The following is a 27,808-nucleotide window of genomic DNA, read 5'->3' on the forward strand; positions in this document are numbered from 1 at the left end:
TGAAGTTTGCTTCCCTGCTTCTTCATCAGCAAACCCTTGGCACCTCTACATCCGTCTTCTACATTGCGCGCGCTCCCGGTCTTGATTATCAAGAGTTTTGCGCGCCTGTCTTTCTAGATATGACCCAGAGTCCTGGGACGCGCTCAAGGTGCAGTGGTGTCTGCATTGTTCAGTTGCAGGTCGTGCACTCAGACGACGCACGTCAGAAGTACTGGCGGATACTGCCACGAAGCTACGTATAGCCCTTCGAGTCAATCAACTGACTCCACTGATTCTCATGGCAGCGTGAGCTGCGAAGGCGTTTCAAATGCCTCATCGCAGCGTCGTCTTTGTCAGCTGCTGCTTGGCGATGCAGGCGTAATCCGTGTGCCACCCCGAAGTTCTGCGCTTTGCAAGAAACTCGCTTTTTAGACAGCCCAATGCATTAGGTTCTGCAGCCCCAAAAGCACTTCCTGTTATGCTGCCTCCCACGCGTGATTATTCGATCTTTGTAACGCATTTTGAAAACATGGCGCTTACGCTATGCAAATAGATCCTGGCTCTGGAGGATCTCGTACAATGCTAAACGGGCTGCCTCAGGTTCCACCTGAAGTAACTGACCATCTTTGTGCACGACCATCAGTTCATGAAGTGAAGGCAGCATTATCTTTCATGGAGCGTGGCTCGGCCCCAGGGCCGGGCGGGTTACCCATTGAGTTTTATCTCCCGTTCTGGGAAGATATTGGTGTCACTTTCCTATCTGTTATCAACCGGTGCTTTGAGAACCTTGAGTTCTCGGCTAGTTGAATGCAAAACTTTCACAGCTGTTCTCACTCGACGCTTGGGAAGTCTGATGCCTTCCTTAATAGGACACCATCAGGCATGCTCAGTCCCTGAGAGAGAGATACAGCCTCTCGATCGTTACGCGTGACATAATGGCATACACGCTGGCCAGGTCAGCATGTGGCCTCTTAGTTTCACTAGATCAAAAAAAGCATTCTATGGCCTTGATCATAGTTACATAGTTAATGTATTGACCTCGTTTGGCTTTTCGTCAAATTTTGTTGAACTGAGTAGGAGACTGCCCATTCAAATATCCAAAGTACATTGTTTGTTGATGGTCGGGAAAGTGCACTATTTCCTACTCACGGTGTTCAAGCGCGCCCTCTAACCCGAGTACTCTTTGTGCTCAGCCTTGAGCCATTTCTGCGCTCAGGATTGAGAGACCCTTACTTGTGTGGTCTCCCACTGCCTGGTAGCGGTCTTGTGAAGGTGACAGCCTTTGCCGATGACATCACATTGTATCTCAGGAATGAAGACAGCTTATCCCTTAGCCTTCGAATTTTTACTGAGTACGAAAATCTTTCAGTTGCTGCGCTAAAATTTTCAATATGTCGTTATTTGTTCATTGGTTCACCACCAGAGACGCCTAAGTCCCATTTTTCATCTTCAACAGAGCGACTCTATTCGAATTTTAGGCCTTGACTGCACCTATGATGACATATCAGACTCTGTGTGGCTCTCAATTCTTGAAGATGTAAGTCCAAATATTCAAGATTCTCAAGGATATGACTTACCCCTATTAGAAAGAAGGTACGTAGCAGAGTCTGTATTTTCCGGCCGACTGTGGCACGTTTGTCATGTTGCACAGCCACTATTACGGGTTACTAGGTCTTTGCAGATCCTTTTTGGTTTCTTCTTCTGGCCGGGTACTACAGAACTGGTTTGTCGCGCGGCGCTTGGGCAACCACGCTCTCGCAGTGGGTTCGCGATCCCACACGTGTGTGTCCTCTGCCGGCTGCTTGCTGTGCGATTTCTGCTCCATCTGTTACAGCGTGATCAGTGTCCTCGGGCCCTAAAACGTAAAACTAATCCAATGTGTCTTTATTCCAATCTCGTGATGTCAAATTTGGGCAACCGCCAACGTAAGCATCGGGCGGTGACCCGAAGCGTCCTTCGAAAGTGGTGATGCCGTTACTTGTCGGTGGTTGACAGACGCGTACGGCTTAATTTTCGGCGAGCCTTGTTCTTGCAGCCAGGCCGTCAGAAGTGTTCATTGAATGTGCGCAGAATGTAGGTGCCTGTGACTTCTCTATGTGCGTGCTCTCGTATACATCATTTTTGTATATACACATCTCACAACATCACTTCAAAATTATGCAAAGTGTCTTTGTCACATCCAGTGATCATTGTACGTAGCCATTGTGTACACTGTATATATGGAACATCATTTTATACATGTGACAATTAATTTATGTGTAACTACACTTTTCTGTTGGTCTATGTGGTTATATGTCAGTGAGTGAGGACTCGGACACTACTTTGAGAACGTGCCGTGTACACAGTGCTTCGTTTGTTGCATATGTTATCGTCCTGGTGGGATTGTGCCGTCATTGTGACTGTGTTCGTATCGTGTCTTCTTGAAATAAACTTTTTCTAACCATCCTGTGTTTCCCTTAGGGCAGCAGTAGCAGTGGGTCACTAACAGTGCTGTCTAATGAGCAGCTTCTCTGTCGTGCATAAATCGCTTATAACCACTGAGATGTTATTAAAGTTCCTACATTAGGTTAAAAGGTTAGTGCACCCGACTATACTATGTTCTATACTAGCAAAAACTTGTTGTTTTCAAATTTCTTATTGAAGAAAAAACTACTTGAATTTACAAGTAAGCGCTGCATATATTGTGGCCTACTAAAATGACGTGCAGAGTGCGCTCTATCATTTATGGCGGTTTCGTTCAACGCTTAAAGTGCAGTATTCCTCTGTTTCCCCTCGGGCTGCAGCAGCAGTGGGTTACTAACAATGCTGCCTATATAAGCAGCAGCTGCTCTGTTGTGCATAAATCGCTTATAACAACTCAGATATTAATCAAGTTCCCATATTAGGTTAAAAGTTTACTGCACCCGACTATACTATGTTTTATAAAAGCAAGGAGTTGTTGCTTTCAAATGTCTTATTGAAGAAAGAAATTACTGGAATTTACAAGTAAGCGCGGCATATATTGTGGCCTACTAAAACGACTTGTAGAGTGCGCTCCATCATTTATTGCGGTTCCGTTTGATGCTTGAAGTGGAGTACCGGTTCATTCGCTGTGTAATGGCATGTATTGCGGAACAATTTGAACATGTTTCAGCTCGTTGTGCGTGAAATTCACGTAATGTCAGTTCGTACGAGGTTCTCGAAAAATCACTTTGTAGCCTTTCGGTGCAACGGTAACTACAGTATGCGCGAAGTCATGTTTGTGGCGCAAACATGTGACGTGCATCATTAGCCGCGGTGTGTGTACGTGTTGCAAACTATTTTAACTGTACGGTTTTTCACTCGACGAATAGCAGCGGCGTCTGTGAACTGCCGGCGTGATTTGGAAGATCATCTCACTATATCGTCACTTGGCGTAAGAACAAAATATAAGAGTACTCGTGCACGACCAACCTAATGCAACCCCGAAACATCAAAGCACCAATCATTATAAAATATTTGCTTCAGCGAACGGCGTCCTTCTCGCGCATTTCAATTCTAAATGACCAGAAATCGCTGTGCTATGTCTGCGTTAGCCTCCTGTATGAGGCCGATGGCGTTGCATAACGCAACGATCACTGTGGTTGGTAATCCAGTATGACCGCCTCAGGAATAACGTTCTAGCCATGGAAACCTGTAATATCCAAAGCAGATTGAATAAAAAAGTATTCGACGACTATTTGTGAGCATACAATTTCCTTAAATAGGGCGAGCGCATCGTAGAGGGCGGGATGAAAAAGACCAAAAAAGAAAACCTGTTTTCATCCTCGCCTTTCCCCCCCCCCCCCCAAAAAAAAAAAATTGCCTAACGCAGCAATAATACCTCGCATGATCATGCCGCATGAGTGGGCTAAGCGCTATACCGGGTGGCCGACGTGACCTTAGCCAAACATTAAAGATATGCAAATGCCGCGTAGCTGGAAAGAACCAAAGTTATGTTGCTTGCCGTTCCTTGCAGGCACTCAGATTATTTTTTTTGCATGACGCCTAATTACATAATTAGCCTTAACTATTTAATAAATTTCTCAAATACTACGAGGGCTATTCCGAAAGTAAGGACGTTTGGTTCTAATGAAATAAATATTCGTTAGTAAATGTCTTCATTGGCGGCTTAGTTTAGTACAAACCTACTTCACTTTACTACACAATAACCGTTAATTTCTAAGCACTTTTCGTACCGATACCTCAATTTCTTTAGTCCCTCTGCATAGTAGTTCGCCGCCTGGGAATTGAACCAGTTGACAAAGGTGGTCTTGAGTTAATCGTTGTCTTCAGACTGCTGTCCCCCAAGCCACTGTTTCAAGTGCAAGAAGGGGAAGTAGTCACTTGGTGCAAGGTTGGGACTGTGGGGTGGGGGAGCAAGAATTTCCCAACCAACATTTTTATCTTCTCCCTGGTTCGGGCAGTGGTGTGAGGACATGTGCTGTCATGCCTGATGAGGACAATTCCAGACGACAGTTTCCCGCGCCGTCAACTTTTGATCGCACGTCTTAGTTTGGTGAGCGTTTCATTGAATACGCCAGCCGTAACTGTGGTACCACGCTCCATGAAAGCAACCAAGAGAACATGCCCTTTGGGTCCCAGAAAACAGTAGCCATCATTTCCAACACGACTAAGGGGATTGCTTGAATTTTTTCGGTTTTGGTGAAGAGGAGTGGCGCCACTGCATTGATTGTTATTTTGTTTCTGCAGTGGTGTATAGGACATGCAAGTCTCCTCGCATGTAACAACGTGCGAAGGCAACTCGTCTCTGTCTTGTCGATAGAGGTCCAAAAACGCCCGTCAGCTTGATATTCTTTGCCGTTTGAGTTGGTCAGTAAGAATTTTTGTTGCCCACCTTGCACACGCTTTGTGATATCCGAGCTTTTCATTTGCAATCGTGTAAATTTGTAGTGCGTCCATCAAGAGGAAATTTATCAGCCAGACCACTAACTGTCAGTCCTCGAACGAATCGCAAGTCTCGGTCCAGTTGTTGAACAGTTTCATTGGTTTGGATGCTGTGCCTGCCACTCTGCTCTTCATCTTGCGCATTTGTGCAGCCATTTTGAAGTCTCGACACCATTTTCTGACCTTTCCTTCACTAATCACTGTAGGCCAATGAACTAGGCATAACTCCTGATGAATTTGAGAAGCTGGTGATCCTTTTGATTGCAAAAATCGAATTACAGCTCGCACTTCACAAGAGGCGGAAGCAACGATTTCAGCGGATATTGTCGTCCGCGTTCCCCGACAATCAGACGACTATACTGGGTCAAAATAATAACTTTATTACCTTCACGAAGAACTAACAGATGGCGCTGCAAAAATAGAATTTTATTGGTTTGGTAGTTCATAGCGGTTTTTTCTTCTTCTTTTTTTATTGTTTAACCTAGGTAGGGCATTAGGCAGTATAATAGCAAGAGCTTGGTGGCGCGACCCACCGCGCCGTTCCAAAGGGGACGCTCATAACATCCATCCATCCATTTATTCTGGCGTGCAAACATGCAAATGCAAGCAAACGGTCCTTATTTTTTAAATAATCCTCGTATAGTTAGATGAAAAGCGTCAATCAGAAAGTTATAGGGCATCATGAAAAACTCGTGATGCAGCTTTGTGTTGCTCAATACGCGCTACATAAAAGTTTTTCCAAGCGTGAAAAAAGCCCGCGAAACGCACGCAAAAAAGTGCCTCAAGTGGCCAGTCGTGCGGCAATTTTTCATCCATACGCATTTCATTTCGCCAGAATATTGGTCAAAAGCTTCTTTGTAATACAGAAAATTCTGCCGGCTTATATGAGAGCATTTGTACTGCATGCTACTGTATAAGGAAAGGGATCGGGGACAGAAAGGCTCTATGGGAGGATAGAGCGGGATGAGAAAGCAAATGGCAATGAACTATTTGATCAATATCATGTACAAGTTAGATAATGGTAATGTTATTGATGTAAATAAGTTACGGTTTGTGAATGAAGCCAATGTGTTGAAGGAATGAAAAAAATAATTTAAAGCTTGAAGTTGCTTTGACCAAAGCGTAGTACCAAGTATGCTTCCTTGATCTTGTGAATTCTCTTGCGTGCACCATTTTGGAGCGGAAAACTGATGCACATAAGCGTACACGTTTTTTAGCCTTTACAATGAAATGATGTCGACGTTGTCACGTAGCAGTAACACAAAGCAATGACGTTATGTTCCGCTGCCCAAGAATTTATCCTGTTACCGTAAATCTGGATTATTACGCTTGTGCTAGCACGTGTGATAATATCCAGAGTTCTTCGTGCGCGGTTGAAAGAGTACACTTTTGCGTGGCGAGTTCAGCGAGGAGCGCTTCTTGAGTAAAAAAGGGAACAGCGGCTGTGCTATTCACTCCAGCTGCATCTCACGCCTTCTTTTGCTGGCGTTCTATTTCTTGGTTTTCATATCTTCAATGTTGCTGACAGTGGTATGAGATGTCTGAGATCGTTTATGAGGTAGTCTGCTTTTGTTCAGATAGTTTTGTAAGACAGCTCCTAAGCGACTACAGGCAGCTCCGAACAGTTATCGTCGTGATTTCGAATCATGAACTCACAGTTTTCACAGAGCTTTTGCGTAGCTTGGGTAATGCAAGTGGACGCAGGTTTCGGAAACGTACCCAATGAAGGAAATCCACCTGTACAAAGTAAGTAGATTTCACGTTTCGGGAATCTTGCACCTTTTCAAACAACCGAACTTTGAAACTTCACACACTGCGTGCTACTACTTCAGTCACTATACCAAAAAGCAGGCGTAAGGCAATGTTCAACAAGAAAGCAAGCCATTGCAAATGAGCAAACCTCGCATATTAGCGGCTGTAAATGAACGGCGGTGTTCGTTGAAACCCGTGGAGAATTCGCTGAGGCCTTAAGCGACATTCGCAATTCACTTTCGCCGGCCGTGTTCCAATGGAAGGTAATGAATTGAAAATGAACACGACAGAAAATACGACGCGTAAGCTAGACGCGCAAAGTGCTGCCGACGCCACAAATCAACCTCGCGTCGTTTATTCGGCGGGGCCCTGTCGTTCCCATGCCCTGCGCAACAAACACAGTGTCATGCGTAGTTAACTACCTCAGCGCCTTCGAATGTTATTTCAGCGTTTCTGCCCTCTCCGGGCACTCGAACTGTCGCGCCGTTTTTGCTTCTCCGCGACCATCCACAAAGAACGACCGACAGCTAAGCTCGCGCAGTGAATGTGGTGCTCGTTCAGACGCGAATTCGGAAACGCAACTGCTTTGTTGGGCAGCGAAGGGGTCGGAGAAAGCTCGGAGAAAGTTTTGAAAGACTTGGAAGCGAGAAATAAAAGGCAAAATAAAACATGCGGAACGAAACATAAAAAAAGAAAAAATTAGCAACAGCAGCTTCGATGTCGCAGTTGAGTCGGCAAATCGCGGGTCATGTCGCTCATATCACGTTAACGGTAGCCGACATTTTTTGCCCTGCGGGAATTGCGACAGCTTAATAAACTGCGATGACGACGAGACGCGCTTCGATTTCGATCTCGCATACGTATGCATTGGGCTATTGCCTTTGTATCCAGATTTTTGCTTTTGTGTCTTTGTGCTTGTCTCCGGGGACGTTCTTGCGTTGCTTCTAATCCCCGTTTTCGCAACTGCGTGAATCTGTGCGTGACGTGGCCGGAGGCTGCTGGTTATTACCATTTCCGTGCATTCTTTATTTTGTTCACCAAAGCCTAGCTATGAGATCTGCATGGTACTAAGCTTCTTTTTTTTTTCTTAATGAGTGCACTCCGTTCTCTCTAATGTGGGTCATGTAGCGACAGCTTCCGATATTTGCGCAAAATATACGTGCGAGCGAAATAACTTTCTTGCCTGATCAGCGTGAGCCCTTGCTTTATAGTTAGCTTAATTTTAGGCAGCGTATTTGGAAGCATTTGCGCAACGTGGCTCTGTAGAAAACCTAATCTGGCCCTGTCTGGCCAGGGAAAGAAGTTCAGCAACCCTGCTGTGAACCAATTCAGCTGATTGGCTCTGGCTATTGGCGACTCAATGTGATAGCGGCGTAACTTTCTCTTGCACATGTGATGTGTCGGAGAGGCTTCAGATACTCAATCTAATACTCTGTGCGTCCCGTGAGCATGGCTTCTAGTTAGCAGAAGTACAAGAGCGTAAAGACGGATATTCTCGAAATTGGCCACGTCCCGAAATGATAGTAGATATGCCGGCACTGAAAAGGGATGCAAACACACTCGCTGGATTTCAACGGGCATGCGGGATTCGTAATGTATAGAAAGGAACCAATTTTATTTGCTCTCTCCCTATTTTTTTTCAGCAAACTTCTTCACGTCGGCTTCGCGCGGTTTTGCAGCCCTCAATGAGCTGCAGCGTATTTTGTATCCTGACATTGCTGTACCAGAAATTATTCTTTCAATATATACAAGAACGGGGGGGGGGGGGGGGGAGGGGGGAGGAACGAGAAAATGAGTTCAAATCCTCAGCGAGTGCTGAAAGAACATCCAGTAGCGATAAAATATATTTACATGTGATTTTTCACACTCACATGTAAATATATTTTATCGCTACTGGACGTTTTTTCAGCACTCGCTGAGGATTTGAACTCATTTTCTTGTTCCTCCCCCCCCGTTCTTGTATATATTGACACCTATATATATATATATATATATACAAGTTTGCTCCAAGTGTACAATATATACAAGAGCCTCCCTCTAGAATTTGGAAAATTGTACGAAGCCTTCGCTCGCCTCCACAACAGCTTCACCCGTTCAGCGCTGTGGCCATACGGCAAGGCCGGCGTGAAGTTGAGGTCGCCGATGACTTCTGCAAATTACTCGTGAGCTCCTCGAACGATATACCAACCCATTCACGACTGACTTTCCCGTCATCTAGTGACCACCGTCTGGACGCACCTTTTACTATGCACGAGCTCGACGCTGCGATATCTTCTTCCCGCCGGTCAACTTGTCCAGGACCAGACGGAATTACATACTCCGCGATCTGTCATCTTGGAGTAGAAGCTCGAGAAATTCTCCTGGCGCTCTACAACTCTACGTGGGACACAGCAACTGTGCGTAATCACTGTAAGTGCAGTCGTCTTGTGGCTTTACTAAAACCTGGAAAATGCCCACATGATCTCTCACATTATCGGCCAATAGCCTTGGCAAGCTGTGTCGGTAAAGTGATGGAGCGGATGGTACTGAGCAGACTGGAATGGCTACTCGAGAAAAGTGGTGGACTTCCTGATTTCATCAATGGATTCAGAAGAGGCCGATCATCAATTGACGGTGTGATCGACCTAGTATCTTCTGTTCAACAGGAAAAGAGACGACGTCGTCTGGTATGCGCAATATTTCTGGACATCAAAAGTGCCTACGACAACGTCTTCCACCATTCGATTCTTCAGGCGCTTGAGGATATTGGTGTTGGTGGCCGGATGTATGCATGGCTGCAGAGTTACCTCAGTGGCCGCACCATTTTCATGTCCACTTCGGATGGCGAGACTGATAGACATGACGTTCGCAGGGGTGTTCCGCAGGGTGGTGTCCTTAGCCCAATATTGTTCAATATCATACTGGTGGGCCTTGCAGACGAGCTACCTGAAACAGCGCGTATCAGTACGTACGCGGATGATATCTGTATTTGGTCATCTGGGGTCACACGTCCACAAGTGCGTGCAAGGCTCCAACGTGCGGCTACCATAACGGCGAAGTACTTGCGCCGTAGAGGCCTGCAACTCTCAGCAACTAAGTGTGCAGTCATGGCATTCACGCGCAAATCAATGTCACATTATCCAATCGTTGTCGACGGAACGGCGCTCCCTTTAGTCACCCACCAGAGATATCTTGGCGTGATAATAGACCTCAGTCTTTCTTGGACCAAACATGTTGCTGCGCTTAGGGCTAAACTGACCAACTTCATACACGTTCTTCGTGTAATATCAGGACTGAGATGGGGCCCCTCTGAGCGAAGTTTGCTCCAAGTGTACCAGGCACTTTTTGTGGGCTACATACGCTACAGCATGCCTGCGTTATCTAACATGGGGTCATCTTGTATACGCACGCTGGAGAGCCTTCAGGCACAAGCACTACGGATATGCCTTGGCTTGCGACGCTGCACGTCAACTAAGGGCACAATAGCGGAAGCACGGGCTTGTCCTATCGACATATACAGGTCTTGTGAACCTGTGCCACCCTATCTTCGCCTGCTAACCAGACACTCACATCATCCACTGTCAACACTTCCAAGCACCAACCTTGACTGCTTTTTCTAAAGCTATTGCATGTCACGCAAGCATTGTACCTGCAAGATTCCAGGCCACCGACATCCCCGCGACACCTCCATGGACATTGCCAAGACCACTAGTGAGGCTTCAGATACCCGGAATTAGGAAGAAATCTCACGTTTGCTCCATCGGCTTGAAGCAGCTCACCCTGTCCCATATATTTACATTATATAGTGGGGCTGTACAACGATGGTTCGGTCACGCCATCTGCCACAACGGCCGCATTTGTCATACCACAACTTGGGATTACCCAACGATTTCGATTAGACCACAAATCGCCATCTACGGCTGCGGAACTTGCGGGAATACGGGAGGCTGTCCGTTTTATGAGAACGCAGACACCCCATAAATGGACGATATTGTGCGATGCCAAATCAGCGCTACAGGCGCTAAAATACCTTTTAAAGAAAGGACCATACTATCTGTTCGTGCTGGAAATCGTCGAACTTTGTCACAGTGCCGAGTTAAGTGGCCACGTGATCACCTTTCAATGGGTGCCTAGCCATTGTGGTGTTTTTGGTAATGAATTTGCTGACAGTGAGGCAAGATCGGCCTTCTCTTCCTCTGATGAAATACGGATTGCCTACTCGCGACCTGACACCAACTCCATGATCAAGGAACTCATGCAGGACCTTACAAAGGCTTACAGAGCCCACTCTGATAAAATTCACAGACGTCTACATACGATTGACCCAGACGGTAAATTCTGTTTGCCCCCGAAGCTTACACAGAGCAAAACATCATTGCTACACAGGATTCGGCTCGGCGTTGCTTTCACCCGTCGCTACGCACACCTCATCGGCCAATCGAGCAGCCCTGATTGTGCACACTGCCAGATGCCCGAAACACTGCAACACGTACTTTGCGACTGCCCAGCATATATGCTGGAGCGAAGGACGTTAGACAGTTTCCTAGCCAGCGTTGGCAGACAACTACTGTCGAAGGGAGCTATCCTCGGCCCATGGCCTGACACTGCAATTTCAATGCGTGCAACAAAAGTATCGTTGAAGTTCCTGCAGGACACCAAGCTTGACGAGCGGCTCTAGCGAGGCAACTGTCTCATGTACATAAGCACTCACCACTTCTCTCATCATCATCATCCATCCCAATACTTTCACTCCCCTTCCCTCTTCCCCAGTGCAGAGTAGCAGACTAGAGCGCACTAGCTCAGGTCGACGTCTCTGTCTTTCCTATCAATGAATTCTATTCATTTTTTTTTCACCCTGTGTAGCATCTGTCATTATTACGATGTTTGCTGTAAGGCTGTGCAGATGACCTTGTAGTAGACCGCTTAGAATATGAAGAAGTAGTTTAGCGTTACTAGAAAGATATATTGTAAGTACATCAACGCATGTTCAAGGGGTGACACACACATGACACATCAGACGCACACAAAGCAATGCAGGCTGAGAAGGGAAATTCGTTTGAGTTACGGTTTACTTCTAACAGCTCTACATCTTCCTTTCTTGCTTATTTAGCAGGGTACAATTTCAGGCAGCGAAATCCACGTTCCAAAGTAGGCACGATGCGATGATGTTTCTGTACAGTGCTTAGATTGATGCTCACGTTTGCTGGTGTTTTTTCCGAGCTCTGAGATAGCTTGTCTGTCATGAACGAGGTGCGTATGGCTTTGCGGCGAAGACGCTGTTGACGCCCTGACCATCGCAATCACAACAACAAACAACAACGACGACAACACACGATAATAATCATAACGATAATAGCGATAATGATAGGAATGATCATGATAATAACGATAATGATAATAATGACAATAATAATAACGTTAAGGATAATAATGATCATGACAACAATTGTGATGATAATAATAATCATTATAATAACGATAACGACAATAATGATAGCGATAATAATGACAATAATGATCATGATAATGATCATGATATAAACAAATGTAAAAGACGAGGATATTCTATCGACAGGCAAGCAATAAAGAAGGTGCCGCTAAAGTGAACGTGACGTGAAAAATTTGTCATCTCGCGTTGCTTCCATTTAGTGCTACATAATTCAAAAGGTTTCTTTTAATGGCGATATTTAAAGTAAAGGTTGGCGTTTTAGATGGCACCGAATGCGTGTCATCGCGTGAGAAACAAATAAAATGACAAGTGGACCTATAAACACTGAATACAATCAGAACGCACGGACACATACAAAGTTCTGCACTCGAGTTCAAGAAGCCGCTGAAGATAGTCAGATAGGAAGTTAGAGAAGATAAACATGTACGGCTGCGTAAATAAATAAAAGTACGCATTTGACCGACAGACATGGTGCACTCATTTGGCCGCAAGGTTATCATTACGTCCCTTGGCGACATTTTTTTTATTTTGTGCGGCAAACATCAGCAAAACTGTCTCGTTCTCATCCAACGCCGGACTGCGTATAAGTAAAGCTTAGATGAAACGCAAACGCATGACAAACAACAAAAGCGGGACCAACTGCATCTAAACTACGTGATTATAGATGATTACTCTGGGTTTATGTCCAGCGCGCATCGGCAAAGACCAGGAGGCATAACTCCGCCCGAGCGAATTCTCCCAATCATTCGTTTCTTCCATGCTAGCCAGTAAACAACAGATGGGCCCCATTAATGGGCGAATACTGCAGCCTCGTTTCTGGGTTCCAAACAAATTGGCTCACATCAGCGGCAGACGACGTCAATATAGAAAGGATAGCCTTGCCTGTTTCCTTCTATAGGAACCAAGGATCAAGCTTTCCTTTCGCGTCGCAGTGCCCCAGCTGAAGCTATAGTAACAAAGGCGTTCAGAATTTTCCTCATTTATGTGTTCGTTATGAACAACAATCTTCGAGTCTTGGCTTCTTTCTGCGAGAAGACCGACCCAACGAAAAGGGGTAATGATTCGAAGCGTATTCCACTTTTTCTGAGCCTCGTTTCCAAAAGCACCTTCATCTCGGAAATTTCGGCCCGTGCGGCGGTGTGCCCACATTTCGCTTCATTTGCCCGATGCCGGTCCACCCAGACTATAACTATAGCTGGCTTTGTTCTATCGGCTCCACCGTTGTAGCAAGAGCTGTCGGCTGCTTCGCCGCGGATTCATTAGCGCGCCAGCAGCGGTTCACAGAGAGGTGGTGATCAAGGGCGGGGGTTTATTGGGGTCGATGTAATCCGTTTACCAGGCAGCCGCTTTCCTGTGCGCTAGCGGTGAAGTGAAGCGGGCCGGCAAGTATTCGTTGGCAAAGGCACCCTCGGAAGCCGCGAGAATTCACGCGCGTCGATAGGATTAGCGCGAACAGCGCAAGCTACACAACTCACCCTCCCTCTTCATTCTACTTCGTCCGACGTTATTGATGTTTTATCGCACGCGCGTGATCCACAAGCGGCGGGCAGGTGCGGGTTCTTTTTAGTTTTTGCTTTATTATTTTTTTTACTTTCTCTAGTGCTGCAGGATAAAGGAACTGCAAATCATTGGCCGGTAGACCACCTCTGGTGAACGACTGAATATCGTATACGTTCGGAAGTTATAGCAACAATAGTAGGGGGCCGTTCGCACAGCCGCGTGTAAGTAACGTCCAAGCAAAACCAATTTCTATCGAGTCGACGCCGTGTATAAACGGCTTGATTCGTTTGGCTGTCGTAGTGAAATCGCTACAAGCAGTCGAGGTTGGATCTAGACACTGTTACGTCTTTCGGCGAATGTGTGAAAACGCCAGTCTAGCCGTAGCGAGCGAGGGCAATCGATTATTTCGGACTGTCAGGTGGCCGAGATTGGTTTGGTAATTTGCAGCACCTTCGTCACCGAGTATGGAGTGGCGGGACCGATGCGGGATGGCATCATCGCGGACGTCTAGATTCGTTGCATCTAATCAGCGTTGGGTTGCTTACCACATTGCATCGAGGTTTATTGGATAAACTCGATCTGCAAAACGGTTCCAATACATTGGAAGCTTTATATACGTTCCATAAAACTACGCCGTTCGTCTTGTGAGGCTGGTGAGAAGAGCGATAGACGAGGAAACTTAAAAAGCACTGAGAGTGAACTGAAGTTCTGGGTTACGCGCAGAGTAGCAGGCGGCAGGTCGAAATACGTGGCGAGTTTTCGGTAAACCTATCCCTTGCTTTACTGATGATAAATGGCAGTTGTGCTCGAAATTTAAATGTGGTTACGTGCGAGGACAACGGGTGAATGATGTCTGGGACACTTTTCAGAAAGACTGTCGCCCTGAACGTCGCCCCATTTACCCCATCCCAATATTCCCAGACTTCCGTTCACTCTTCTTCCTTGTTTTATGATACACGCAGAATCTAAGAGCCGTCCGTTAATCCAGCAGAACGAGAACTCCCCCGCACCCGCTATCCTTTACGCACAAGACCGAATTGTACTTGTTCTGGCGGTCTTTACAGATATCGCCAATAAGCAGGTTAACCTCCCTGCCTTCTTTCCCCTATCATCTCTATTTCGCATCTTTCTCTCTCATCTCGCCAAAGACCAAGCCATGGATTATACTGCTTGTCTTTCCAGAGACAAGCCGCGTCAACCTATTTCGCGTCGTGCAACTGATAGGTTCAGCACTTAAACACATTCTTCAGTGCATTCGCTAACTTTCACATTAGTATGCTCCGATAACTACGCTCGAATCCCACCCACTACGTTTTCGGAGGGAAAGTATAGTTTTGAAATGTCTTCCATCTATATTTCGGGTGAATATAATATATAAAGAGCACACATAATATAATTTCGAAATCTGAATATAGAGTGAAATAAGTCGTTGGGTTTTAAAAAAAATGCGCGAAGAGAGAGAAATGAGCGGGGAAAGGTAGGGAGGTTAACCAGAGGGGAAGGTCCGGTTTCCTGCCCTGTGCTGTGAATAGAGGGGAGGGTGAGGTAAAGCGACATGAAAGTATGGGAGAAAGAATGGGAGGACCGATTCACAATCACAGTCAGTCACTGTCACCACATACTATATCATTGAACAGCATAGTGGCATTTGTAGCAATATAAACATCAGTCCAGGCTACGGCCGCTTGTCCAAGTCTGTTGTCCTTAAAAACTACAAGTGTCCCCGTCGCCCTCCGCTGCGATGGATTGTGATGTCGGCATTCTAAAATGATTTCCTCTGTTAAAGGTCTTTGGTAAAAGTGGCCATAGCGATTGCGAGCGATGGTCTCTGTAAATTGTAGCGAGGGCAGTCACAGAGAACGTGCTAAAGAGTCTTCTCGCTACCATAGTCATCACGCGAGGCGTCGTCGGCCCATCCGATTCGGAATGCAGAGGATAGTGCGGCGTTAACCAGTAGGGTCACGTGCGGGGAGCACTTACGGAGGAAGTAGGGGGAGGGGCGCTTGGTTCTTTTCGTGTATTCGTGGGTGGTCGTATTGAAGGTGGTGTCCTGAGCCGTCTTCGTCGCAGGCAAATTCTGCAACATGGTGTACGAACGAAATCACGTGTGCGGCAGCCAAGCCACATGCAGCTGCCAATGGCCTTAGATTTCGCGCTCTGCCGCAGCTCACTCAGAGGCCGGAGGACAGAGGGCGCCACGAGGCCTTAAGCAGTGACGTCTGATCATTGCAAACAGGGTGCATGTTTTTCGCATGTTTTCTCGTATCTTACAAAGGCTGCTTAGACTTGTTACATGTAATGGGGAAAAAAAGTAACAGATTAATAATAGAATTACTCCATTAAAAAATGTAATATTGGTTACATTTACCAGTTACTACCCCACGAAGATAATTGTGGAATGACTCAATAGTAATTGATTACTTCTACATTACTTTCCTCCGAACATTTATTAACGTTGCATGGATGCGGTAAGCAGAAGGCGCTGGTTTGTTCCCCCTCTCTTCAATGCGTCCTATGCAGCCCTTCACACATTGCTTATCTGCACTAACAATTCCTTTTAAAAATTCTCATCGGTTACTATCCCTCGTTTTCGACGTGAATACTTTAGCGGCGACACTTAACACTTGCTCGAGGAGGACAAACCAAGGGAAAGAGTGAGGTGAACCAGTTCACACGATCTGCGCGCTGGTGGGTAGGCCAGCATTGTAACGTATATAGATCTTGAGCATAATATTGTAGTTACTGGACATCTAGGTCATACGAAGCGCAGCGCTTCATTCTTGCTGGGACTTGGAGAAAACTCTCGCGGTTGGGTCAATGAAAACCTGAAAAAAATTGTCTGTATATGATTTTTGGCACTAACGCGCTACGTAGCCTTCGCTATCTGTTCAATTGATCAGCCACCGTCATGGTGGAGTCGTTAAATAAGAAAACAAATACCGAACAACCAGACTTGCCTGTCGCATCATGTGCATAAGCCAGGGCCTGGCGCTATCTTGGGCGTTCTACTGTAGCTTTCGCGAAATTGGCGTTCTCAAAGCAAGTTCTCTTCTTACTGTTTGTTTGGTCAATAAGGTAACTGGTCACATGTAATTGGTTACTGAAAAACAAATTGAATTACAGTGAGCCTTACCGAGTAAAGAACGTAACTGTTAAATTACGAAAGCACAAGAAAATTTAATTGATTACATATAATTATTTAGATGTAATTCGTTACATACTAGTCTGGCTGCATTGTGTATAACGAGAGCAGTTTTCTTGTTGCAGAAAGATAGTTTTGTTCCGTTGTTGCTGGAATAACTGTCGGGTATACTTTTCATTTGTTCGCTCTTGCTCGTAGCGCTAAGTAGACCCCCGCTGCCATAAACTGCCTTGCGCCGACAACAGTATAAACCCCCATAATATCAACACGATTGGGTTTCGGTGTTTAAGGAGTATAACAGAAAGGAACAGGGAACAGAACTTTACCTAAGAATATGAAATGCATTGTCACTTTTTATTTCAATCATTTGCGACATTACGAGAAAAACCCTTGCGTTCCTGGCTCGCAGCAATACTGCAATCCATGACCCAAACACACATGGCAACACCCCTGGTAAAGCAGTGTGTAGCAAACCGCATAGAAGTCACGCTTAATCTAGTTAATAGGTCACAGAAGTTTTCGGAGATCTATTTTAATTTTTGTGTAAATAGTTCACAATGGTTTCTGTGATCATGACCTAACTAGCCTGGCAGTGTTTTTTCTAGTTAATAGAAACTGGAGTATGTGAGCATGACTTGTAGCATCACTTTTTACATCTATTATTCCCGAGAATTTTTTCTAAGCATTACCATGGTCTCATTATCACTTTAACATTGTGTATAAATATGTAGCCTATTCCAGCTTAGAATTTACATGGGTTTTACATTATTCCCTAACGACAGTTTCCAGGCATTTTGTAGCAACTCGCATTTAAGAAACATGCACTTTTTTTAAAGTACAAGGAACTTATACTTTAAAATGAGTGCAAAGTGCAATCTATACTCACATAGCAAATTTTTTATCAACCCCTGAATATATCAATCTTTACTGTTACCACCTGCTAATTTTTCCTTTGCTGAAGCAGTCTATTGGGAATAAGATTAGCAGGATTCGATGCAATCTGGTAGGAATTGTTGCGAATTTATAGAACGTTCCTTGTGGACAATGCTCAAGCGCATTACGCACAACGCGAGATGGCGTTACGCGCTGACATACAAAGTGTTTTTAGTTCTGGGTCCATATGCTTGGCCTACACATCTTTGGCATGTAGTCGAGAGCTCGAAAGAGCGCTGTCTGGTGACGTAACATCATTGTTCGGCATGAAGTAGGTGCAGTAAATATAGTTAAAAGAAAGTTTCAGAATCCACACGGATCTTTCTTTTTTTTCATTTAGATGTACAAGCCTAAAAAGGTAGGTTACGTCAGAGCCGGCTATCACGAAATCGCAAATTTATTACTCAAGAAAAAACTAAAAGGGAAAAGCAAGAACAAAATATCAAGGGGCATGATACACAGACAAACACAAGCGCACAATGATTTTCTTAACTGTGGCGCCAGCACCGAAAGCACAGTAGAGTAACTGAAGGATGGTCGCTCATTGCACAGGAGTAAGGAGTCCACACAAGTCTCTTCATATACACATAAGGACTACACCACCGCGACATCCGCTCGTTAATGAAGAAACACAATGTAGAAGACAAAATGGTAATTTTTTTGTTGACATTGAATTGTTTACAGTCATTGTGAACAAGGGATCCATCCGTAGGGGCCTCGAGATGTTTTGTTTTGACTATGGTTGGGGGCCTGCTTCATACCTAACAATTTGTTACATGCGTGTCGTGAAAGTTTATCAACCGTGAAGTGCATGACACACACAAAAAATATAGTACAGTGAAGAAGACAACGTTAGGACGGTCACGCCGTCATGCCGTAAATGTCTGAACGTGCTTAACGCAAGACAATTACAAGATATTTAAAGGAATGTTTTACCATCCCATGTAATTAATCAGTGCGTCTTGCTTGGCAGAGGGTTTCTTGACTCCAAGTACAAATTCATAATGCTCTTCTGTACCTTCATTTGCTCGCCGGTATATTTTTGCATGTCGGTATGTTCTCCTGGGCTCTATTCATTGTTCTTCACTTCTTTAGTACTTAAATTTTTTACTTGCTAGTTTGCCCGGCGACAGTGAGTAGCCGGCGCCATGTGAAAACGCCTACTTGACATTTAGATCCATATCATAATAAAGTGTATATATTATCTATTGAGTGTGACGGCGACGATGACAAGAACAACGAAAACAACAGAAATTAAATAGTCAAGTTGATTTCTTGGTGTTTGCGTTTCGTCTTATTTTATAACCTAGATTGTTTCTTTCGTTCTTCTATTCTGTCTGGATGGTTGCAGTAAAAAGATAGAATCCTCAGCGGGACATTCCTCAGCACTTTGCTCAGGACTGTGCGCCGGTGCCATAATATAAAGGAGAGCGCCGTACAAAGGACCTAGGGCTAGGGATGCCTACGTGTCCAATGGGCCCGAGGCACGAAAGCGACGCCAACAAACAAAGCCAAGAAAATCAATTGCAAAGAGCGGTACGCAGTGGCCAAGGCGTTTCTGCACCGCTGCGAAGAATGGCTCCCCATTGGCACCGGAGCCATCTCGACGAGAAACCCGGAAAATCGAAACAAGGTCGGGATGGGGGTGCGGCAACACACAAGCAATGCTTCCCATTTATGCCTGGGGCCCAAGTTCTCCTGTATTGTCAACTTATTCTTTTTTCTTTCTTTCTTATTTTTTTCTTTAGTGTTGTACTACCTACGTGTGCTAGCGCACAATACGCTCAGTCGTTTTCAGACAGCAGCTTCTACTTTTATTTAACCCTCGGGTGGTATTTTTCTTTCTTTTCTGGCTTGTGTTTCCGATTCCTTCTATGTACGTTTCTTGATCCGCACCTAAAACCCTGCATTCTGCCAAAATATTGCAGTGTTCTTTTTTTATTGACAACTTTAGTTTAGCGGTTGCAGACAGGCAGAAACGGCTAGCTTCCCATACACGGTGATTGCGTTATTCTTGTACTTTGCATCTTCAACTGCAGTCTACAGAACACGAAGGGGCGCCTGGCTATGAAAGAGAAACGGCTCCAGGCACAGGTGTTGGGGATGACGAAGTGCCTCCAAGAGTTATTTTGGACGTACAGATATGAGTTGGCGAAGAGAAAGACGCAAGCGAGGGGCAATGCTGTAGTAATCCAAAGATAGAGAAATAAATACAAAGCCTTGCTGTCCTCTTGTAGATTGACAAACTATTTCCCCTATTTTTTATGCCAGAACATTTGTTTCAGTCTTTGCACACGTGCACAGAGCCCGCTTGACCCGTACATGGCACTTTAACTGTTTAATGATTACTCGTGTGCCGCGCTGAACTTCTTGCAGCGTACACCCACAGTACCTTGCCTTCGTTAGCGCTGGTAGATGACGTCACCTTTTAATGTGACTGCTACGCCAGCTACTCTTCTCTGAAAAATACCTCTGGGTAGGTAGCAGAGTGAGGTGCGTATAGTACGAAGTATTACTGTGTATATGTATGAGAAAGCATGTGCCTTAATGTCCGCGTGCTTATTTCTTTATGATATCAGAGACACACGTGCTTTTGAGCTGGACATAAGTGTTATGCGTAGGAAAAATATGAACTGTATCTGCTAGGCCTTTGAAGAAGAGAATGAGCAACAAGCTCAAAGTAAGTATGATCAAAACTATTTGTTTGTTTTAGCGTTGTCGTGAAGCGCAGCGAATCTCTCTCTTTTTCGGCTTTCCTCAGAGTTTACTCTTACAAAGGCCATGCCATGGCCGAAACGTTAGCAAGCTATGTTTTTTTTGCGTAAGCGTGCTCCTCCTTCCTGAACTACGGGCATACGGGACCCAAATAACGTTTTGTTGGCTGCAATTACCTTCTTTTTTCTTACGGTTACTTACAGGCAATCGCTCAGTTTTTCCAAAGTAACATTACGCTTTCCTTCTGCGCACCGCGATTACGCAGCATGGCTTTAACCATAACTTTAACCATCTGTAAAAAATATTCTGGCAAGGTCAGCTAACACCAGGCCTAGCTATGCTGCCTGCCCCCCCAAAAACAATAAAAAATAAATAGGCCCTGGGCGTTATACCGGAAAGCTATTCCAAAATTTTCTATTTAGTTTTGCAGTAAGCACTCCACGCTTGGTCGAAACATTTTGTCGCCTGTTTATCAAGCGACGTCAAGGAAACCGCGATAGCTCCTTATCTGATATGGCTGTAGACATTATGCATGATTATGCATGGTTAGACGAAACAAAAGAAAAATACTTATTTTTGATTTCACGCCTATTTGCTGTCAACCCTCTGCTATTGGTCAAAAGTGTTCGGGCGATGCCCACTTCGACTCTCTGTCAGGCCACGTCACAAACGCGCGAAAGCTCACCGCGTCAAAGTGACGCGGTGGGTTGGCTGCCCCTCCCCCCCCGATCGCTTAGGCACTGGCTTCTCGGAGCTGCTGAACAGCATAGATTTATTTGCGTTTAATAAAGATTTTTGCGTGGTAGATAACGTTATCGAGCCCTTTCGGCACGTATGCTACATCGCTATACCAACTATTCTTTGCCGGGGACCCCTGTTAGCGGCATTCTTAAGCTTCCGTTGAGCGCCGCCGCTATTTTCGACCAGCCACCGCAAGCTAAGTTAGGGGAAGCGGACCACTCGCAGACGCCGGCACCACCCTCCTCATCCGGTTATCTATTTTCACTGGACTGGCTGGGCCCCATGGAAACTCTCTCCACTTCTGTGCGCTCTTCGCCTCTTGTCAGCCAATTAGATAAGAAAGACTGCTCAATGTAGGCAGTAAGACAGGGCAGTTCCTAGTAGGCGTATAGGGCGAGAAAGTACGATTGTCTGGCACTTGGCGGTAGTGAGTCGGAGACGACCACCGAGGAGACGACGACCAGTGGTTGCGGCAATGACGGGCGATGTGTCCAATACCAGAACAATCCACTTCCAATATTGGTGTATGCGTATTTTGTGGTGTTCTTACTATGTTTGCTGAATTGTTTATTCTTACTTTTTTTGTGTGTTTCGTGTGCCCCCCCTATGTTATACCCTCTCCTAGAGGGCCTTTAGGGTATTTGAATAAATAAATAAATAAATAAATAAATTAAAACAGATGGGTTTGTCATCCGCTGTGCGCCAGTCAGCTGGCTTGCGACGGAGTGGCGGAAAGCTTTGCCTCTGGGAGCGAGCGGCTGGAGAAATCTGGTAGGTGTTCGTATGGCGGACCGAGCAGAGAGAAGGAATGCCCAAACTTGCTATTTCCTCCCGAACGACCGCTTGTATAAGGGAGATAGCGGGCACGCTTTCCCGACAGTCGGAACGAACTGGAGCCGGAGCCATGGCCTCAAGCTCACGGCGAACGATGCGCGTTATATCTTCTGGTCCTGTCGGCTGAACGAACCGCGGCGGGTCTTCGCAAGAAGATGTCGCGGCGGTATTGGGCAATCGGTCGAAAGTTTGAGCGACGCGGCGGCCCTTCGCTTGTTCGAAGCGCCGGCACTCCTTATAATTGCATCCACAATGGCCCGATCCTTACACATAAGGAGAACTCCGTTCGCCCTATACGCCGACTAGGAACATCAACGCCGACAGTGCTCCACCAAGATCCAGCCGCTCCCCGTCTCCGCAAGGCCGTAGGTCCCGTTCGCCTCTCGTGCACCGCTCTTCTTCCCCTTCTGCAACCGGTCGCTTCGCTTCGGGAAACTAGGCGGTGCAGCTCCCGGAGGTGAAGCTGCAACTCCGACTCGGCCCACAAATCCTCTGTGGAACTACTGGACATTGAAGTTGATGGCGTTCCTGTTAGATCTCTCATTGATACAGGAGCGCAGCTTTCAGTTATGAGCGCTGCTCTCCGCCGAAGGCTGAAAAAGGTTCTGACACCCGCCGTACCGTGCACTGTGTGAGTCGCCGACGGGAGTACTTCACCTGTCCTTGGAATGTGCACAGCACGTGTGACCATTGGGGGCCATTATACCATTGTTCTATTGATCGTCCTTGAACACTGTCCGCACGACCTAATTCTCGGCCTCGACTTCCTTTCGAAACACTCTGCCCAAATTGACTGCTCCGCAGGTGTTGTCCAGTTAGATCTACCGCTTCCTGCCGACGCAACCACTTGCGCCTCACACCGCTTATTTTCTGCTGAGTTTGCAAGACTGTCTCTACAGGCGGCTACAAATGTCCTCCTGACGCCCTGTCCTCCCGTACCTGATGGCGAGTACGTCGTGTCGCCCCTTACTGACGTGGTACTGCCTACATTGCCTACTGACGTGTTACGGTGAAGGGAAGGAAGAAGTTGTTTAGACTAGAGGAAGACGAAGTCTGGCAGTTGCCTGAACGCCATTTACACCAGTTGTAAATATACTATATTTTACACTCGTGGGCCTGCCTTCTTCCTGCAACAATATTATTCGCTTTGAAAGCAAACGATAGTGGCCTCCTATAATCCAGGAGAACGTTTGATTGGGCTTTTCAAGCAATGCTGTGGGTGACCGCTCGATGCTTGCGTAAAACCTGATTAGAATAGTTGTACGGTATAGGGCCCCTTATGCCTGACTTCATCTGCTGCAAAGCCTCGATTATCAGCTTAGGTAGGATTTACTACACCCGTTCCATCTTAGTTTTGTGTTCCGGTACTCCCTCACAGGTCTTCTTAGTAGGTGATTAACCGCGCTGTTTTGTAGCATAAAACTTAAAGTAGGACATTGGCTGGAGCGCCACTTGTTCGTGATCTTCCAGGCTTTGCGCTGCAGTCGGTGTGGCATTTCAAATTAAGTGAAGTCAAACATCAGCGTTATCGCTGAAGCGCAGTTATTCTTCTTTTATAAGACGCGTTGTACTTAATCATTTGGAAGAAGCTAATGCGAAGTTGTACATCATTTGACGCTGCTTTGCTAGCACTCTCCATTCTACCTTGAACTCCCGAGCTCTACTCTTCAGAGCAAAATTTTGACTTATGTTTATTCTGCAGTCTTTGACGACCGCCATTAGTACGCTAAGGATCATTCATAGTGGTCCATAGGTCAGGACTTTGTGATTGTTTTAGTAGCGCAGTTTCTTGTGTGCGTGCTATTTCCAGTGTACTTATATAGATAGGCGGACAGTAAGCACTCTGAATTGCTCGCTGCCTCACTCTCATCCTGATTTTTTTAGTGCCGTAGCCGCCTTCGCAAAGATACACTCCGCGAAAAAGATTTACCATCCTTCGAATCTGAAATCGGTTCCCCGCGACTTTTCGTTCCACGCAACGTTTACAGACTCCGTTTCCCATAACGTTTCTTTTATACATCATCGGCGCTCATATTTTTCCTCGCTTAGCGGAAGTGTAATCGTAAATTAGCCAAGAGCTCAAGCCTATATGGAAATATTATCCATGTGAAGTGCGCGTACAGTGTATTCTGTTCACATTCGCGCCTGGCCCAGCCCATCAACAAATTAGTTTTTTAGACCTCAAATTTATGCAAGAATTGAAAACTGTAGAGACGGGAGAAAAGACGTAAGGCGTAAGGAAACTGTGAAAATGTAAAAGCTGAAAATACAATTCCACGGCTGATCGCTGTTTGTATTGCTGATTGCATTCGCTAAAACTTGTGTGATGGCAAAGTTGCTTGGCAAAACGAGCGAAGACAACTACAAAGGAATAAGAGCTGGGTTGAGACAGGTCCCTTGCAGGGTTAATTTTAACGTTGCATTATACCAGCTTCAGGCGACCGTTTTAGGCTCGACATTCAAGGAAGGAAGGAATGAAGGGAAAGAGAAAAGCAGAAGGCAGGGAGGTTAACCAGAATAACGTTCGGTTGGCTAACCTACACCGGGGGTATGGGAAAGAGAAAAACAAAGATGACAGGGAGAGAGAGGAGGGAAGGAAAGAAGGAAATTGCGGGGAATTCTCTGATGCGTGTGGTTTTATAGAAATTGCATTAATAGTCACAGATCATCGCACAAGCCTGTCGTCCTCAAGAAACACAAAAGCGCCTTCACCACTTTATGGGCCGACGAGCGATGGGGGCGGTGTTGCAGCAGCACCTACACAGAAAGCGGCCGATTGTCCAGTTTTTGGAGAGCTTTGGCAAGCCCTTGTCTTTTTGGGGCATATCGTGGCACAGCAGGTGGTCGATATTTTCTTATGTGCTGCAGACCTCGCATGCTGCACTGTCAGTCACTCCAATTAATGTAGAGTATGCCTTTCTGAACGCAACTCTTAACCAAAGGCGACAGAGAAGCGTAGCTTCACTTCGAGAAAGTCCGAGTGGAGATCGGAGTTGCAGCGAGGGGCTTAATCGATGCAGTCGTGTAAGTCGTGAGTTTGGCGAGTTCCACTCGTTCAGTGAGAGACTGCGTGCCAGGTGTCGAAGCTGCCTTGCGGCCTCTGTCGGAATTGGAACGCTGTAAAGGGGAATTGGAACGCTGTGCTCTTCTTGATGTGCTGTGCGTGGAGCGTTATCGGCGGAATCATTGCCACTGATTCCACAATGGCCAGGTACTCATTGAAAAACAACCTCGTGACCTTTTTGTTGGACGTGACGGTAAAGTTTCACCATGTCGTTTGTCAATTGGTCATGATATCCGCGTCGGAGAACTGACTGCGCGCACTGTAATGCCGGTTTTGAGTAACAGAACACAGCCCATTTTTTACGTATTGCAGAATCAATGAATTCCAGTGCTCGACGCAGGGCCGTTAGTTCTGCCGCCGTTGAGGTCGTGACATGCGATGTCTTGAACCGCAGTGTCATTCCTCGCGTTGGTATAACCACGGCACCAGAAGAACTGCACGACGTAGTCGATCCATCGGTATAGATGTGCACGTGGTTTCTGTACTTTTCATGCAAAAGAAGTAAGCTCAGCTGTTTTAGAACAGGGGCCGGAGATCTGTCTTCTTCTGTAGTCCTGGAATCATTATATGTACTTGTGGACGGCTGAAACACCACGAAGGAAGCACTGGCTTGTCTGCAGGTGCGTACCCTGAAGTAAACGACGCATGATGCGCACTGACAGTAGCGCTAAATGTCGAGCAGAGCCTTGCAGCAGTGAGGCTAGCCAGGTGGTGAGAAGGGGTTCTAGCACAATGTTTGAGATACATACACATTGTCTCAACGGTAATGTGCGTCGTGATTGGGTAATCCTCCGCAAAAGCAATGGTTTCAGCCGTTGATGTACTGCGTAGTAAGCCAAGACATATCTTAAGGGTTTGGGCTTCAATGCTCTGAATCGTACGCAGGTTAGTATTGAAGGTGTTGGATATGGCAGGCAGGCTGTACCGCAGGAATCCAACGAACAACGCCATGTACAGCTGTAACATAGCGTGTATAGATACTTCCCAACTTTTTCCTGCAAGGAGCCTGAACAGGTGAGAGATAGAAGTCAGCCGCTTTTTCACGTAATTCACGTGCGGAGTCCAAGACAGGTCTCTGTCAATTATGACTCCCAAGAACCTGTGACTTCTGCTGTATGGGTATGGTATAAGTTGTCCGTTAATAAATACGCCGTAAGCAGACATCTTCCTCGTGATTGCCACCATTGCGCACTTTCCGCATGAAATTTCAAGTCTTTGTTGACGAAGGTAGCAAGATGTCATTGTGGCTGCCTTCTGAAGCGGAGCGCGAAGCTGCAGTCGTGTCACACCTGATGCCCAAATGCAGATGTCGTCCGCATAGATGGAAAGCCGTACGGTGCTTGGCAGGTTGTCAACTAATCCAGTGAGGGTGAGATTGAAGAGCGTCGGGCTAAGTACTCCGCCTTGAGGGACTCCTCAGTACCATAATGCTCGGATGTCGGGCCATTTTCTGTGTGCACGTAGAATGGACTCCTCTGTGAGTAGTTGCACACCCACATATATATCTTACCACCAAGTCTGACGGCTTCTAACGTGCTAAGGATGGCTTCATGGGTGGCATTATCATAAGCCCCTTTAACGTCTAGAAACATAGCAGCAGAGAGTCGTTTACAGGCCTTTTGGTGTCGCACAAATGTTACCAAGTCAACAACGTTGTCAGTTGACGAACGGCCATGCCTGAATCCGGTCATAGCATCTGGGTAGGTTTTATAGTACTCTAAGTACCATTCCAGACGTGTTAAAATCATTCTTTCCATTGTTTTTCCGACACAGCTGGCAAGTGCGATCAGACGGTATGAGGAAATGTCTAAAGGCGACTTGTCAGCTTTGAGAAGTGGAATGAGGCGAGTTGACTTCCATTCTTGCGGAACCGTACCCGTCTAGCAGGAGTCGTTGTACAGGAGTAAGAGTGCCTTCGAGCTTGGTCTCCTAGGTTACACAGGGCACGGTATGTAATGCCATCAGGTCCTGGCGCTGAAGAACGCCTGCACAAAGCCAGCGCAGCTTCTAGTTCTTCCAAAAGGGGCTTAGTGGTTGCGGTGTTGCGCTGCTAAGAACTAGGTGCAAGATCAAATCCCGGCCATGGTGGCTGCATGTTGATGTGGGCGAAATGCAAAAAACACCCGTGTACTTAGATTGAGGTGCGCGTTAAAGAACCCCAGGTGGTCAAAATTAACCCGGAGTCCCCTACAACGGCGTGCCTCATAATCACATCGTGGTTTTGGCGCGTAAAACGCCTTAATCTTTATCTCAACCAAAATGGGTCTTCTAGAAAAACATATTTAGTCTCAAGTCCCAGACGATAGGCCGAATCATAGCGAACCCGTCGCACAAAGCGAAAAGGAGTTTAGTTATTTTTTTTTGCTGTAGTTTTGAAGGACCTGGCCGTTAAAGTCGTAGCAAGGCAATGTGGGTCTCTTCGGACAAATTTCATTGGCCAAAGACTGTGAAAGAAACTGCCGGAGTCTGCCATTTGAGGCCGTATTGTCAAGCAACATCATCCAGCACGGAGTGGCTTTACTACTTAAGATAACCGCAAAAGAAGTTATACCGGTGATGCAGCCGTACCCTGTCGGGGCGACGCTGTGACTGACGCATGATCTGCAGAAAAGCAGCCATGCACCGAAATTTTCCGGCTAGCGTAACCTGAGCGGGCGCACGTTGAAGAAAGGAGGAGTAGGTACGTGGCGCGAGTCACATAACTCCTACCTTATGCGACCGAGACCAGCGCTTCTACATCGAAGGTGATTCCTGGAGAACCCTTCAAGAATAGATTCTTGAAAATTGGAAAACGCTTATCCGCCCGCGCATGAGA

Source organism: Dermacentor andersoni, chromosome 5 (assembly GCF_023375885.2).
Source record: "Dermacentor andersoni chromosome 5, qqDerAnde1_hic_scaffold, whole genome shotgun sequence".
In the NCBI taxonomy this organism is placed as follows: domain Eukaryota; kingdom Metazoa; phylum Arthropoda; class Arachnida; order Ixodida; family Ixodidae; genus Dermacentor; species Dermacentor andersoni.